The following is an 18,299-nucleotide window of genomic DNA, read 5'->3' as shown; positions in this document are numbered from 1 at the left end:
TGTGACTGAGAGTCACCAATGGAAAATAAAACTGAGGACCGCCATTACAGAAGATGAGGAGTCATCAAAAAAAATTCCAAGCAGGGACAGAGACAACAAAAAATTTAAATGAGGTTTAATCAAGCGATAGATAGTCTAAATTAGTTGGGAGAGAGATTAGAAGCAGGGAGTAGGATTGCTCTGTGCAGTTGTTCGGTTGGGCACTGCATACAAGTGGGCCAGCCAAGGGCGAAAATGGGGACTGACATCAAGTTGAGCTCCTGGGGGGCAGTGTTTGCCCTGAAGAGTACCCTTTTTCTAACTGCATACAGGCATTGTACAAGCTAGCAATTCTACGAAGGCTGAGAGAGGGGAGGAAGCTGCAGAAGAAAAGTTGGAAGCCAGCAGAGGTTGGTCCACAAGATTTAAGGAGAGAAGCTGTCTCCATAACAGCAAAGTGAAGCAGCAAGTGCTGATGTAGAAGCTGCAGCAAGTTATCCAGATCAAGCTAAGATCATTCAAGAAGGTGCCTACACTAAACAGCAGATTTCCAATACAGACAAAACAGCTGTATACTGAAAGAAGAGGCCACCTAGGACTTTCATAGCTAGAGAGGAGAAGTCAATGCCTGGCTTCAAAGGCCAGGCTGACTCTCTTGTTAGGGGCTAATGCAGCTAGTGCCTAAGTTGAAGCCAATGCTCACTTACTATTCCGAAAATTCTAGGGCCCTTAAGAATTATGCTAAATCCACTCTGCCTGTGGTCTATAAACGGAAGAACAAAGCCTGGATGACAGCACATCTGTTTACAACATGATTTACTGACTATTTTAAGCCCACTGTTGAGACCTACTGCTCAGAAGACTCCTTTCAAAATATTACCGCTTACTGACAATGCGCCTGGTAACTCAAGAGCTCTGATAGAGATAGGCAAGGAGATAAATGTTGTGTTCACACCTGCTAACATCCATTGTGCAGCCCACAGGAATAATTTCAACTTTTCAAATATTATTATTTAAGAAATACATTTTGTAAAGCTATAGATGCCATAGATAGTGATTCCTCTGATGGGTCTGGGCAAAATAAATTGAAAACCTTCTGGAAAGGAGTCACCATTCTAGATGCCATTAAGAACATTCATGATTCATGAGAAGGGGTCAAAATATCAACATTAACAGGAGTTTGGAAGTTGACTCCAACCCTCACGGATGACTGTGAGGGCTTCAAGACTTCAGCAGAGTAAGTAACTGGAGATGTGGTGGAAACAGCAAAAGAACCAGAATTAGAAGGGGAGCCTGGGGGCCAGCCCCATGGTGTAGTGGTTAAGTTGGGCATGCCCAGGTCCACGGGTTCAGATGCCAGGCACGGACCTACACCACTTGTCAATCATGCTCTGGTAGTGACCCACATATAAAACAGAGGAAGACTGGCACAGATGTTAGCTCAGGGCTAATCTCCCTCAGCAAAAAAATGACTTTAAAAAAACAAAGAGGGGCCGGCCCAGTGGTGCAGCGGTTAAGTGCGCAGGTTCAGCTTCGGCAGCCCAGGGTTCACTGGTTCAGATCCCGGGTGCAGACATGGCACTGCTTGGCACACCATGCTGTGATAGGCATCCCACGTATAACGTAGAGGAAGATGGGCATGGATGTTAGCTCAGGGCCAGTCTTCCTCAGCAAAAAGAGGAGGATTGGCAGTAGTTAGCTCAGAGCTAATCTTCCTCAAAAAAAAAAAAACCCAAAGAAGTAGACCCTGAAGATGTAACTGAATTGCTGTAATCTCACGATAAAACGTTAACAGATGAGGAGTTGCTTCTTATGGATAAGCTAAGAAAGTGGTTTCTTGAGATGGAATCTACTCCTGGTGAAGATGCTGTGAAGATTGTTGAAATGACAACAAAGGATTTAGAATATTACATAAACTTATTTGATAAAGCAGTGGCAGGGTTTAAGAGGACTAACTCCAATTTCGAAACAAGTTGTGTCATTGGTAAAATGTTACCACACAGCATCACATGCTACAGAGAAATTTTTCGTGAAAGGAAGAGTCAATCAATGTGGCAAACTTCAGTGCTGTCTTATTTTAAGCAATTGCCACAGCCACCCCCCTTCAGCAACCACCTCCCTGACCAGTCAGCAGCCATCAACATCAAGACAAGATCCTCCACCAGCAAAAAGATTACAACTCGCTGAAGGCTCAGATGATGGTTAGCAGCTTTTAGCAATAAAGTATTTTTTAATTAAAGTACATATATTGTTAATTTAGACATAATGCTATTGCACACTTAACAGACCACAGTACATTGTAAACATAACTTTTATATGCACTGAGAAACCAAAAAATTTGTGTGACTTGCTTTATTGTGATACTCGCTTTATTGCTGTGGTGTGGAACCAAACCCGCAATATCTCCAAGGTGTGCCTGTATGTCCACTGACTGTGGTACCCAGTGGTCTTTCTTTTATAAACCATCCTTATGGTATCATCTGCCAGGTCCAACGCCTTTAAAGAATGGTGAGGCTCAGAGACACCTGGGAAGCGACGTAGGGTAGCCCACGTCGTTCTTGACACATGCTTGGCACCCCTCTCTACGGAAGCATTGTACATCCCCGCCTTGCTGAATGCAGGCCTATCACTATACAGGCTTCGCAGCAGCCTTTCCCGCTGCCGCAGGGATCAGCATTACTCCAGAGGGGGCTGCTCCATCAGGCTGTGTCCCGGAGTAAGGACGAGGACAACGTGGGGCAGAGCCCACATCTGACCTACAAGGGACACACAGTGAGTGTGGATTATTGCTTTGAGCCACTAAGATTCTCAGGCACTACACAGTCACAACTTAACCTACCTATCCTGAATGACCGACAATATTAGTGAGAATACGTTTATTTGATGAGCCCCCAAATCCTTTACAGCTATCTCAGCCACTCTTAACTCGGCTGCAATCATGTTCAGAAACTTGCTCTTATCAGGTGGTTTCCAAAACATTCAAGAGAATTTTCATAGAAATAACTCTTTTTGTACATATATTTTAAATCATTATATTAAACTATAATAAGTACACCAGCCATAAGCAGGTTTGGGAATAAACACAGTTGAGTCTGGATAAGCATCCACCTCTACTGGTGGGAAGAGAAACTCGAGAACACGCTACAGGGGAGCCCCTAACTTTGAGCATTTAGTGTGTTACAGGCATCAATTGACATATTTTACAGAGGAAAAGAACACCATCTAATCCAGCAAGTCTGGAGGTCACTAAGAGCTTGCAACCTACTGTTTCCTAAAGCTGTGAGCCTAGACTATTATAAGAATGAACAGCACTATCATATTACCAGGTTAAAAATCTGGTTGGTTTTTCAAACCTATATCCAACTGTCATATTTATTCTGTCCCAAATGTACAGTCAGAATTGCTTTAGTCACTTAAGAAAGCACAAAAATAACATTTCAAACCCACAACCAGACAGAGTCAAGAGGACAAAGTCACATGTCATTCCAGTAGCTTGCCTCTTAAAGACAGAAAGAACACATAAGTTGCTATTAAAAACTAAATTTGAGCTTCATACTTTAAAATTACATACTTCTTTAAAATTGTCGACAGAGATAAACGTTCCTCTCAAGGTTGCCTAGCAAAATCTGGAGGCTTCTATTTTAGGTAGCCAAATAGTAAATCTATCCATAATTTACATCCTTTTAGAATCTGATAGTCAGGCTCTTCAATAAAAATATGAACTTTGATGTAGAAATCACATTGATATATTTCAAAAGACTAGTGAGAGAAACACCATGTAAATACATATACACCAGAAACCCCCAAACCAACCACAGTTTAAATAACATATATTCACAAGTCAACCCGACCCCTTCACCCATACCATGCGTGTGAAGGCGCCCTCCTCAGCATGAAACAGGACAACCTGAACCTCTACCTAGCTGTAATTCCAAAAAGAGAAAGGATATCTGGGGGGGGGAAAAGGCAAGAATACCTTATCTACCAAAATCATTCCACCCCAGACTCTACAGGAATAGCTACCCACTCAGTCTCATTTTAACCAAGGTAGGCTCCTGAAAAAGAAGGAACCCAAAACCAAACTCTAGGGAGAAAAACAACTTGTACGGTATGAGGTGAGCTCAAATATAAATTTTTACTGAACCTTGACCTAAAATCGTTGTTCCCACTAAGTTGTTCTTTTTTTTTTAACTGAGATGAGCAACCATGAGGACAGGATTACAAAATTTAGTCTTATCATTAAATAAAATTTATCACCGAGTTAACCTGACACGAACATTACGCCTGGGAGAACAATTACTTTGCTCCAGGAGATTGAGTTCTAAGGGAGGAGGAGATGAAGACAGAAAGATGAAGCGATTCCAGGAAGAGAAGAGCGCCCATGCCCAAACCCTGAGGAACCCGGACACCAAGGGACCAGCAGAAGATGAGGGGCGAGACCAGAACAGCACAGGTCACTGAAGCCAAGGGACAGGAGTGTGATGAGGACAAGCAGATGGTCAATAGGGTGGAGAAGGAGAGAGCACGGGGCAAGGAGGGAGACAAGTGGGTCATCAGGCTCAGAATCCATCTGTTAGGGGCTGAACTGTGTCCCCTTCAAAATTTGCTGTGTCCCCTCCCCCACCACCAAAATTCCTATGTTGAAGCCCTAACCCCTAGTACCTCAGAATGTGACTGTACTTGGAGGCAGGGCCTTTAAGAGGTAATTAAGTAAAAAGGAGACCAGTAGGGTGGGCCTTACTCCAACAGGACCAAATGAGGACACAGCCAGAAGGTGGCCATCTGCAAGCCAAGGAGGGAGGCCTCAGAAGAAACTGATCCTGCCCACACCTCCAGCCTCCAGAACCGTGAGAAAATAAACTTCTGGTGTTTACGCCCCCAGTCTGTGCTATTTTGTTACGGCAGCCCTAGCAGACCAATACACCATCCTACAACCCCTTCTAGCAACTGCCTAGCTCTGTCTCTTCCTCCACAGCTAAGGTTTCCGACACGGCCCACCTTTGACAATGGCCACCCTTCCTTGGCACACACCATTGAAAAAGCCTCAAATAAAATGTCACCACCTGTTTGCTGCCCACTGGACTCCCTCCTTGAACCTCTCTCCCGCCCTGGTTTCCATGTGGCCATTTCGTCCTGGCTGTCCACTTCTCACCTCCATCACTCCTTATTTTCCGTAGTAGCTTCTCCTTCCTCTCCTCCTCACAAAATCACGTTCCCCAGAGTTCTATTACCCACCGTCCTCTTTTTGTACTCCACCCTCTAAGCAATCCTAACAATACCCACAGCCTCAACCACACCTAGATGCTGGTTCCCTTCATGCGCACCTCAGGCCCTGGCTTGTCCCTCAGCTCCAGGCTCTGCATTTCAATGGTCTGTTGAACCTCACTCACCGCCTGGAGGCCCCACAGCCCAGACGGAACCGTTCCCTTCAGGCTGTCTGTGCCAGCCATTCCAGACATCACACAGGCCACAAACTTGGGACTCAGCCCTGACTCCCATTTTCCCCGACCCTCCAAGCCAGTCACTATATCCAACCCCACCCCCCTGATTTAAAAGGGGTATACCAAAATGTTCACAACAATCTGTGGCCCAACCATCTCGTTCTCAATACCTATTGTCAGACAATCATCCAAAACACAGAAAAGGTTACATGTACAAAAACGTTCATCACAGTATTATTTACAACAGCAAAGTGGCAAAAACAACTCAAATGCCCAGTAACAAAGGGATCCTTTGAAAAATTATGGTACTCGGTAGAATAATATACAACCATAAAACTTATTTCCAAAAACTATGCAGCAACAGAGAAAATATTTATTACAATCATTTTAAACCATACACATAAAAAGTTTGGAAAGGAATATTCGGGAATGATCACAGTTGATGTTTTAGAGTAGCTGGCTCAAGAAGTGTCTTTTTTAAATCCATTTTCCAAACTTTCTATAACGTTCTTAAGATGATTCTCTAGTACAAAATATCCAAGAGAGAGTTCTAGTAATCTTGGGCTTTCTGAATCGCTTGGTTGCAGCAGAAACGGGAAAGGTTACTCCAGAATTCCCTTCAGTTGCCATTCCACCTCCACGCTACCTCTGTGGCAACATCCAATGCAAACTCCCAAAAAATAAAGTCTCTCCTTAAATCCTATTATCCCTGTAGCCCTCAGCATGAGATCCTAAAAGCTGATTCTTTCAAGAAATCCAACTGGACATACAAACAGCTGCACAATGGCGGAACTGGGCTCCCAACACCTGCCACAGTTATGAACTGTTCTAGGAAGAACAGATCGCCACGCGCAAGCTTGCTGCCAAGAGAGCGTGTGGAAAGCTGGCAGCCGAGTCAGGGGGTGAGGCCGCCTCCACATCCAACGTCTGACAGGCTCGCTGACTGCCAGATAAGGAAGGGGCACCTTCTCCATCCAAGGAGGAGAGAAGTTGTCCACTACTCCATCCTAGAGTCCAGGAGATACCCATCAGGACACCTCTAAGGACGTAAAATGGTACAAGTCTCCTTGAACAACTACCTGTACTTTCTCGTTTGTTTTTTAGATTGGCAACAAAAGGCAAGTATTAAGACTGGGCTGACAGTTTTTCCATTATTTCTTCAATAACTCATGCCCTACTCTTGGCATGACTCAGCTCAACCCAACACACTTCTCCTCCTCCTCCTTCACATGTTGGCGTACACGAAGTGACACAGGCCACAGCCACAAACGTGACACAACAGCATGCCCACACCTATATGGGTCTGCGAGAAAACCTGACCATCAGTGGAGGGCCCACAGACCTTCTACAAGCTGTTCCGTACTCCAAAGTGGGGTAGATGCTGTTTCTAATTTAAAGAATTCCTGTGACAAACCCTTTTGAAAAGTAAATAATGAATCCTAGTAATACCCATTCTATAAATTCAGGTTTTACTGTAACTGTACCAGACTTCCTTACAGCAGAGAAAGAACGCTCATAAATATTTATGTTATGTCCAAATTAGGCCTTTGTGGTTGGAGAGGAAAAACATTATAAAATGTGGAAAAAGCTTTAGGAAGGCATCACCTTATTTAAATGCCCTCAACTAGATTTTACCTTCAAGTGTGAAATCTCCTTAAAATTAGCAATATTTCTCAAGTAAACAGCTCTTCTGCTGATGCCAGGCAACATCGCTGCCATACCTTCTTTGAAATCTGTGTCAGTATTATTTTGAGATACCGACGGGATGGCCCCACTTAAGAATAAACTCCAGTAGACACAACAAACTTAGCTGGAAAGCCTGTTTCTCCATTCACAATTATACAAGACAAGGCGCACGAAAGGAAAGCTGGGAAGCTCAACGTAATCAAAATCAACGGGCTTTTGAGGGCATGTGTCAGATTTGGCAAAGTTTTCTTCGTCAAAAATGTATTTTAGGGTTCAGCCGCATGGCATAGTGGTTAAGTTCAGTGCACTCCGCTTTGGAGGCCCAGGTTCACGGGTTTGGGTCCCAGGCATGGACCTACACCACTCGTCGGCAATGTTGTGGTGGTAACCCATGTATAAAGTGGAGGTGGACTGGCAAGTAGAGGTGTTAGCTCAGGGCTACTCTTCCTCAAGCCAAAAAAAAAGAGGAAGATTAGCAACAGATGTTAGCTCAGGGCTACTCTTCCTCAGCAAAACAAAAAAACAAACAAGTATTTTGGTAATTTTCCAGAATTTTGTTCTTCAAGTTTGAAAAGTTTAAAAATTCTGACACATACCAAAATGGTAGCCACACAGACAACCCTAAGCAAAATAGGTAAAGAGGAAAAACTTAACTTCTACATTCCCTCGATCTTCCCTTCCTTTCAGCCTCCCAGTCCCCTAAGATTCCCAGTGCTTTTAGGAGGCCATGGACACCCAGAGTTTAGTGAGTGGGTTAGTTAGTAAGTTAAGTAATTAATTAATCCTAGGTGCGAGTAAATGAAAATCAACAACTTAGATTTTTGAGGGTAAAAAGTGACATTTATTTTTACAATTAAAGATACGAAATAAAATTTACTCTTTCCTTTGAATTGTAGAAATGTGTGCATCACTTTTGCACGACAGCAAGTAAAGGAGAAAGATGGGGTATTGAAAGGAGAAGTTTTCAAGGGCGAGGGGAGAAAGAAGAGACGGAAAGAGACTGACAGATGGCCAGAGGCCCACTCGGGGAGTGCAGGAAGAAACAAAAAGGGAAAGAAAAACCCAAAGCAAGACATGACAGAAAAAGAAACACTCAAAGCAAGAAGAGTGTCACAAGGAATCACATCCCCATCTTCTAACTTTCCGGGATCCTTCTGCCGAAGATCTTCAAATACTGTTACATTTCTGCAACTATAAGAATAAAGGGGAAAGCACCCCGCCTGCGAATGGGGTACTTCACTGGCATGGGGTACTTCGCAGGAATAGGGTACCAATTAGAGCAGGCCAACCCAGGCGTCCCAGCCTCTCCTGCCTTACGGAGTGATCCACTTGGGCAACCGCCAGCCTGACCTTTTTCATAATATTTTATTTTACTATCATTAGTACAGAGGTAACACAACTAGATTACAGAAAATCTGGAAAAGAGGGGTAAAAGGACAATTCACCCCAGTCTACCACAGCAACACAATCGCTGTTAACGTTTTGGTTTATTTCTCCGCCATCTTTCTTTCCACTTATTTTTCAGAGAAGTAACCAGAGTCCCGTAACAAATCATAAGTTACATGCACTGCTTGGATCCAAACAGAGCTGAGTATCTGGTGGGGGGAGGAGGAACCCCAGGAATCCATTTTCACGAAGACTGAGGAGCAGAGGAGTAATAACTAACATTTCCTCTGAGCGCTGGCTGTGTCTGACACTATTTATTGCAGGGGCATATGCCACACGTTAACGCATTTAATCCCAACGACAAGCCAAAGAAGGCTCTTTCATTACCCGCATTTTGCAGATGAGAAAATGGAAGGAAGGATTAAGCTCCATGCCCAAGGACAGGGGGACTACTAAGCAGAAGACTCAAGTTCCAAAAATAATACCCTCTCCAGAGCCCAGTCCATAACCACTGCACCACACTGTCTCCCACCGAGGCAAGGACTCATCTCCTTATAAGAGAGAACAAGGTTCAGGGGCACGTGCCCCAGGTGCAGAGCATCAATGACCAAGGAGCAACAATTCTAGGTGGATGAGGTGTTATCTAACGCAGACAAGATGCCTCCCACCCAACCCACGTTACTGCCAAGCCCTCAGTGTGCACTTGGAGAAGGTACCGAAGGGCGAAGGGAGAGGGCTGAGGCACTGGAAGAGCCAAAGGTGGTTCTGCTTCAAGACCCCTCCCAGGAAAGGAAGAGAGGGCTTCTCCCAAATTAGGAGCAAGGCCCCAGTCCATTAGTGCAGAGCCCAGGACGCTGACGCGCCCAGCAGCGGCCAGTGCTGGGGCAATGCCAGTACTCAGAGCAGGGTGGACAGAGCTGGGACTAGGGCATGCGCAACAGCCCCATTCAAGCCACATCACAGAGGCAGCTCTCTTAAGTCCGGCAGTTTCAAATGAGGAGGAAGGGGAACAGACCAACCAAAAATAAATATTTTCATGTCATCATAATTTAAACACAATTAAATACCACTATGATGATGATTTACTAAGAAGTAATAACTTGATTTAAGTCATTGATTATTAAAATGTCCATCCATCTACCATTAAGAGCAGAGCCCCACCTCAGGGCTTCTGAGCCCATTTCTCACTGTCTGGACAGCTCTTCCATCCTGCTCCTCTAGCACCAACTCACCCTTCAGGCATCTGTGTGAACATGTTTCCTCAGACAAGCCCTTGCTGTACCCCCAATATAAGGTCTCCTCTCCCCACCTTTCTCACTCTCACAGCCACCTGTCCTTTTCCTTCACAGCGTCTGTCACAATTCACTATGTCGTAAGTATCTGCATTCATTTCTGCAGTCCCTCTCTCCTCATACTCCATGAGAGCAGAAACCACATCTGCTCTGTTCACCACTAAAGACCCAGTACCTAGAACAGTGCCTGGCACATACTAGCCATCCAAACGTTTGATGAATGAATAAATGAATGCACAACCCCCTGACTCTAAAAGTATTATATATCATTTTAAAAGTAAAGTGAATCGTGACATTTCCATGACAGGTTGTTATTTCATGCTCTATTAGAAAAGCTGCCTGACTTCAGGTTTCCATGGCAAACACAAGTTTAAACGTGAACTCGATCAATTAAGAAGCATCAATACACAAATACAAAATCAATCCCATTCTTGGACACCAGCAACAGCAGCCAAAAATGTGTTAAACCATTCCATTCACAATGACCGCAAAAACCATAAAGCACCTCGGCACAAATCTAACAGATGTGAAAGACTTTTACACAGAAAATTACAAAATTTCATTGAAGGACATAAAAGACCTAAATAAATAAAGAGGTATATCAGGTTGCAGATGGGGAGCCATGAAATCATAAAGACGTCAATACTTCCTGAATTCTATATAGATGCAATGTAATTCCAATAACACAAAATTTAAAAGCAAAATAAGCCACATGCTGGAATAACACGTGCCAGTTAACCCGTGTGGAGGGAGAGAGAAGAACGTGACGTGCGTGTGGTGCATCAACTGACACAAATATGGAAAACGGCATTCTGCGTGAATTCCAATAATTTAACTATTATGTGTGTGCAATGTGACTTCCAATATTTTGTCTGTTTCAAATATTTTTTTTAAGTTATGACAGAGTAAATGCTGTAAGTTCAGAAGCGCAAGAGTCTGGAGGAAACTGACAGAGAAGATGGGAACAAAGCTGGGTTGTGAAAGATGTGTGGGTGCGACAGGTCGAGAGGGGCTGCTGCGGTGAAGAAAAACAACGAGGTAAAAAAGCGTAAGACACATTTGAGGGCGAACCAAGTGTGGCTCACACAGAATACATATTCCCATAGAAAGCCAGAGAGCGATGGATCTAGAAACGGTACAATGAAGTGACTACAGCAGTGTTATCTATGTAACGATGCCCCCAAAAAGTGACACAATGGTCACATAAGTTGGGACATGTGCATACTACAGCTCCCTCCTAGAGATTCACAGTGCAAAGTCACAAATAAAAAGCTGTGAAAGTCCGTCTGCTAAGAAACCTTTTTACATGTTGTTTAACCAACACCTACTTAGCCAAGGAACCCTTTTTTACACTAATATCAACTCACTTTATGGGGTTTTTCCCCAACCTACTAACTTCTCATGGAACAACCCACTTTGGGAAATGCTGTGTTCTAGGAACCCAGCCTTCTAAAGGTGTGACCCACAACTGAGGCTTCAGGATTTGAAAATAAAGGCAAACAGATGAGACAACAGTCAACCAAACACAGCAACTGATGGAATGGACGTAAGGATCACAGAAGATAGAGAAGCAGGCGATGCTTCCGAAATCCAAAGTTAAGATGATGACAGGAATGCTATTAGCATACACAGCGAAGTCAAAAAGGACGGACTGGGAGGTGATGGGCACTAAGCCTGGATTTAGATGGGTTTGGGGAGACAGTGAGATGTTCCCCTAGAATGAAAACCGAGCACGAAGTTAAAAGACTTGGGGTCAAGTTCCCAAGTCTGTCCCCGGTTAACTCTATGAGCCCCAGCAGGTCTCAGATACAATGAGGGGGTTACAGTGGTGACCTTTAAGGTTCCTTCAACCTTAACACTCTATCATTCCAAAAATTGGGCATTTGAAGTCAAAATACCAATTTAATCAAATTCTACCTTTCAAGAAGGTGTGAAATGTATAGAATATAGGATAAAAATAAACAATCCAAGAGGAACTTAAATATATGGATGAGAGGTTTTAAAGAGATTAATCAATTATGGATGTTTAAGAGATATCCCTGAAACCTATAGAAATTTATAAAATGTAACTCCGGCCCCCTCCCCTAGTGTCACAGAATACTCAGGATTCTGCTTCTGCAGAAAGCAGATTCCTGAATCTGATCCAATGAGGCAGTTCGTATATTCTTATGAATACCTCTCAACCCCCTGAAGACTTCAGGCAAGTGAGAAAGAACTTATTCCTCGATGGCTCACATCAGGGGGAGATCAAAACTGCAGTCAACTTACTACAACTGTACGCAGACTGCAGGTGGACTAGCCATGCAAATTGGCCTAAACCCAATGTTTATAAAAATTAAACTTTTCTTAAAAGCATTTAGGCTGGGACTCTAAAATGAATAAAATAGTGATGATCCTTTTGAAGCACTTTCAAGGGAAAAAATGATCAGCTAGGAACCAAGCATATTCCCAATCTGATCACTGCATATAGCCCTTTGGGGTCTAATAACACAGAATTTAAAGGGAAGCAGCAGGAAGGGAGGAGAGGGCAGGTCTACACTGGAAAATGCAAGGGGGCCAGCAGGGATTTTTCAGTCAAGGGGTTTTTGGTTTGTTTTGGTTTTTCTGGTTGAAGTGTGTGAAAAGTACTTTTATGAAACCAGTGAAAATGAGTAGGCAAACTATGCGCACACATATTATAACAAAACCAATAATTAATAATCTGTTCCACTGTCCTTTCAACTCAGTTTTCTAAAATCTCTTTATGGATGTTGAATTTTTTTTAACAAGTTTAAAAACTTGTACGATTTTGAATTGTATTTTCATTTTAACACAGCAAAATGAAGCCATCTGCGCAATTTCAAAGTGTCTTGAGTCCACACAGGAAGGCTGGGAGGGTCCCCGGGACGCAAGGAACTGTCTCCTGCCCTCTACCAAGGAAAGCCAGTCACCTGGTCTTTTTAGAAGCTCAGTGCAGTTATTTATCTGATAAGCGAAGGAAGAAGGTCAACTGTCACTTTTCTCCAGACTCCAATTTCAAATACCACCTATCCTGAAACAGCAAAATTCCATACCAACTCCTTTCTTCCCCGCCTTGTCGGAAGTCTTACTCCCTAAGCGCCAGCTCTCCAATGGTGCTCTCACCACTTCATTCACATACAGCAGACCCTGAGCTCCGACTGGATGCCCAGCAGAGAACTGTGCTCAGAGAGCCTGGAGAACAGAATCAGATGAACCCCCTGAACACTCCCAGATGACCATCGACTTCCTGCAGAGAAGGACACGACCGGCAGAGGGTAAGACGGCCAGGCAGGGACCAGCTCCTCCAACTCTCACTCGCAGGCTGGATCTTGTTTCACCAAGTCTCCTTCATTTGGGGGAGCAGAGTGATGCAGGACGGGGAGCTAACCACGACAACCAGAAAGGAGGAGAAACTGAGAAGCATTTCAACCAACTCTCCCAGCTCTGGACTAGCCAAGGACACTGACACCCACAGGAACCCTGCCTGCAGGTGACAAAGGAAGCCAGCCAGGAGGGACAGAGACTGTCGGGTGGGTGCTCCCTCTAACTCCTTAAAACAAACTCCACAAAAGCAGCCCAAAGCTTCAAAGAACACTGCACCATGAGGCAGTGTATTGTTCTGGAAAGTGTACAGTCTTGGGCTACGTCTCCTCTGCCAGGGCAAGTCACTCAGTTCCCTCAGGCATTCCTACCTCCTTACTGAGGAGAGCGATGAGGATTAAATGTAACAAGTTATGGGAAAATACCCAGGATGAAGCCTGACACAAGGCAAGCAGACAATACTTAATGGACTAGCATGAATGTCATATAAAATATGAATGATTCATTCTCTGGGGACTTGGCATTTCTTGTCCACAATGCGAACATTCAAGTCTATGAACAGCCTTAGCAGGGTTGAATTGACAGCCTCAACAAACAGAGGATAAGGATGGGATGCTGGCAGGTGTGGAGGACACCAAGGACTTGCCACATGCTGGGGCGCCCATGTTATTCAACACCTTCTCCCACGCAATGGTACTTTATACATCCTCAGGGTCTAAAAAAGGATCCTCTGCTCGCTCCTCAGGCAGCAATTTACCAGGATGACACTTCCTAACACCCCAACCAATTCAACCTTCAGAGGCAGGCATCCAGAGTCCTTTCCGTTTCCTTCCACCCCGTCAGAGGTTGGAGGAAACAAAACCAAGGGCAAGGAAGGAGCCGGCACTGTGTTCGCCTTCCTCCCACTCTCTTGCTTTTGTTTGTTTTCAGCTTTTGTCTCGGCAGCAGGTGTTGGCGTGGCCTTGGTCACCACAGCTGTCACAGTCATTTTCTTCATTTCACCAACATCTACTCTCTGGGCACACCAATCTGCCTTACTACATCCTCTGAGGCACAAGAGATTCCCTTTATTGATTTTTCATGCATGCCTTGCATCAACTGTGTGCTTAATAAAATACCAATTGATGAAGAAAGTACTGACAAGTGAAAAGAAACCTACGAAAGGTTATAACAGCGCAATGCTGCTGAGCATCCTTCATCCTTCTTGGCTGCCAAGTTGGAAGGTGCTCCCTGTTAGAACTCAGCAGACCACATATCTGCGTCCCTTCTAAACATGCTGGGGTGGGGGGAGGATTTTAATAGTATGAGGAGACACACGTTACCGCACCTACATCACAACCTCGAAGACCCCAAACGGTGTCCTAGCCTGAAATAACTAAATAAGCAAAGGTAGAACTTTCAAAGTCTTATCTTAAAAACAAAAAAAAAATATTGACTTTTCCATTTGCCCAGAAGCTTTCTGAGAAATCCATAAACAACTGATGATGCCAGGTGTTAGAAACCATTCTGCCCTGCTCTTGATGGTCACTCTTGGGTCAAGGTCAGGCGCCTCATGCCCAACAACACTCTCCATTCCACCCAAGGGCGGACACCACTTCCATTCCCTTTCCACATTGATGTCTAAGCCAGTTCACTTCCCCAGTGGGGAAAGGATGAACACAGAAATCTTGTGGAACGTGTATTCCCACAGAGCTCAGAAATGTGATGATCTCAGAGGATATTGTAAAGAAAGACCCCTGACACCTCCCTAAGGAAGAATGTCTTCTGTAAAAGGCGACTCTCAGGACAAAAACCATGTGCTGGGAAAATCTACAGCCTGCTGCTCGTATGTTTCCAATTCTGATGTCCCACTTCCTCTTTATAATCACATTCCTTCCCCCCCGACTTCTCTCCTAAAAAGACACTTGGCAGCGGGTCTCAGGAAAGAAGCAAAGTGGGGTGTTCTAAGAAAGACTGTCAGGTAAAACGAGCTCAAATGGATTTCAATAAATATAAAACACTTGACTACTATATTAGATCTATTCCATTCCACTCCTTTTAAATGGTTCCAAAACAGAACTTGTTTTTAAGTGTTGGCAGTCTACCTTTTTAAAAATAAAGTTTCATTCACTAAAAGCTTATTCACACAGGCCGTCAAAGAGCCAAAAGCTTTTTAACAATACAGTTTGAAGAGCTGTGATGGCACTAATCTGGCCTTCCAAATCTATCTCGCAGTGGGTTTTGGAAGGATCAATTAAGATAAGACATGTAAAAGTGATTTGAAATCTGCAAAGGGCTAACCAAATTGTTGTTATTCCTACTATTAAGAAATATACCATTCAATGTCTACTTAAAAGAGCGTGGACCTTGGACTCAGAGACCCAAATTCGAATCTCACCTCTGCCACTTACTAGTTACCCACACAATAGGGTACAAGAGGCAAGTTACTAAATTCCCTAGGCCTCAGTTTCAACTGTAAAATGGAGATAATATCCACTTTATCAAGTTGCTGTGAGGATTAACGGAGTAATGTATGCAAAACACTTTGTACAAAGTAAACACTTACTAAAGGACAGCTGTAACTATTGTTAGGCTACTTAATTAAAATTCAAATGTCCAGCTATTGATAATAGAAGGGAGAAGTCAAAGAGGAGAATTTTGCCCAAAAGGAGGACAAATCCTAAAAACATGGATCCTACACTGTGAGGATCCCTTCTTAGCCAAACACCACTCCCAACCCCCACCCCATCCCCACTGACGTCAGAAGCTCCTTGTTGCTTTGCATAACTGTGCAGCAACCAGAGAGAGTCAGTCTAACTCCAGGCTTGACAAAGTGATGATTCATCCCATCCCATGAAGGGGGTGCAGCCTGTAGCCAGCCTCACCACACAACAGGGCATCCAGCAGGACAGCCAGCGACCAGGGACCAGCTACTTAGGAGAATCCCGCATCCGTGTCTCCAGCAGCAGTAACACAGTTGTATGCTTTGCATTTTGTTAATGTATATTCCAGTAAGCACTGGGAGGAATCCAATTGTGCTACATTTTACAAAACAATTCACAACATAAATGAAAAGTCCAAAATGGCAAGACAATGATAACAAAGAAGTCTCCCGCTGTTCGCTGCCCATGGCACCATGGTTTGCCAGACAGCATGTTAGTTATAATGACAAACAGCTTGATGGCTGGACAACATCCCACTTCAACTTCACATCATAATGCCTCCTGAGGACACAGCTTTTCAGCCTGGCCTGAAATCTGACCACATCCCCCACGAAAAAGACAAACCCTCAGCAGTAGCTCATACAGCTCTTTTCCATTACCATTTAGTGGGCACAAAACATTTTTTCCCCCAGAGTAAGCTTCTAATTCGCCTTCTAAGCTTACGAGGCTTTCAAACTGGGTTCATCCTAAAACGCATGGCCAAAGGGGTATTTACCGGTGGACCTGCTGGCTTGTCAACGAGGCAGCACTGTGTCATTCCCCAGCCCTGCCTGCAGCCACACTACTATAACTGAATGTCTCCTAAATTATCACCACAGTAATTCTAACCTTCAGCCTGAGTTTGGGATCCTTCCACCAGGGTCCCATAGGCACAAACCATGAATGCCTGGAAATGTCAGCCTCCTCCCAAAACAGTTTTGCTTGAAATACCCCATCCAAAAAACAGTCACGATGCCACTCCCCATGGCTCCCTCCCGAGGTCAGCCAATCCTCTCGGGTTTCTCAATTCCAATCTAGGAAAGGGTCATTTAACAAATGCCCAACATATTACATTTAATTCTACCTCCTCCCCAAAATAATTCCCATTCACCATAATGCTAAGTATTCTGTTTCTTATTCCAGATGACCCACACTGGGGGAGCGAAAGCACAGAAACCTTGGCTTCTCAACTCAAAACCCAAACGCTGGTGTGTGTGGTGTGTTTTCCGGGAAGAACTGTAAAAGGTTTTTCAATTCAGTGTTACATAATCTGATTCATTTATTTAGCAATGTCTAATTTTCTGGTGGTTTCCCCCTGAACATTCCTGAAAAATGGTTATACTACATTACAATGGAGAAAACTATTTGGTGTCTAAATCGATTCTATAAAATTTGCCTCCTACCCATTCCAGCCAATACCCACTAGCAACACACACATATCCACAGGCACACACATACACATGAATATCCTGATTCATTGCCCAAAAACAATTCTTCTCCCATTGTAACTAACAAGATTTGATTTCAGCAAACTAACATTGGGAGCGCCTACAACTCAGGGAAGTACACAACTTGTTGCAGCAATAAATGCTTGGCCGCAGCCTGAACAAAGCAGTACAAACAAGCTCCAGAAACCCACACGGCCCTTGGACAAAACGTTGTGTTTGTAATCAACTCCCCAATGCACTCTCATCACCCCCTCCCCAACCCTCTTCCCCTGCCCTGACTCGCGTTTCTAATCTGGTTTCCATTCCAGCCCCGCCCCCTCCCCTTCCCTCTCTGGGACCGTGAATCAATCCCTTCCCCGGCAGGAAACGAGACCCAGGGCAGCCCCCTCCGCTGCGGCGGAACAAAGGAGGACAGCGCAGGAAGCCCCATAGGGTCCGGAGTCCCTTCTCCCACGCGTCCGCCGGGGCACGCCGCACCTGAACCCCACTCCCCAGGACGCCCCATTGTTCTCTCTCCGCTTTCCTTCCCGGAGGAGGCCACCCCATGTCCTTCCATAGAACCAGGGGGCCAGGAAACAGCTGTGGGCCAGAGAGATGGAGGGGGTGTGGGTGAACACGAGGAAGATCTGGATCCCACTTTGCCCACAGGTACGAGGGGGATGGGGCAAAGTGAGAACAACTTAGTTTACGAGCCCTCTTCTCTCCCATTCGCCCCCGAAGCATCTGCCGTCACGACCACCCTGCGCGCCCTCCCGCGTGCGCGTGTTCTGACCGCAGCGCCGCCTCACCCGGAGGACGGAGCCGCAGCCCCCGCTGACCTGTCCCCGCGCGGGGGCGGCGGGCCACCGGGACCTGGGCACAAAGGCGCGGGCGCCCGCCTTCGCGCCGCTCGCGCAGGGCCGGGGGACAGGGAAGGCGCCGCGCTACCTGGCCGGGCGCGCTCCGCGCCGCGTCGTCCTCCCTCGCGCCGGCGGGGCTCCTGCGGCGGCGGCCGGCCCTGTGCGCCCGCGCTGGGCTCCGCGGCGCCGGGGCTGCAGAGGCGCGGCGTGCGCACTGCTCGGGGCG

At 45.2% G+C, this 18,299-nt stretch overlaps 1 protein-coding gene across 2 annotated transcripts in view; it reads right to left on the bottom strand.

Moving 5' to 3' along the window:
• LOC124238003 (unconventional myosin-Ib) overlaps window positions 1–18,293 on the bottom strand; it is a 179,916-nt gene extending 161,623 nt beyond the window's left edge. The window contains exon 1 of one of the 2 annotated variants that reach the window (XM_046658306.1): window positions 18,162–18,293. The gene's annotated coding sequence lies outside the window, so the exon portion shown is untranslated. The remainder of the gene's footprint in view (window positions 1–18,161) is intronic. The other variant, XM_046658308.1, reaches the window with a different exon arrangement.
• Between the last annotated feature and the right edge of the window lie 6 nt (window positions 18,294–18,299).

Source organism: Equus quagga, chromosome 4 (genome assembly GCF_021613505.1).
Source record: "Equus quagga isolate Etosha38 chromosome 4, UCLA_HA_Equagga_1.0, whole genome shotgun sequence".
Lineage (NCBI taxonomy): Eukaryota > Metazoa > Chordata > Mammalia > Perissodactyla > Equidae > Equus > Equus quagga.
Note: the sequence above shows the minus strand (reverse complement) of the source record. Positions and strands in the feature narration are given on the sequence as shown.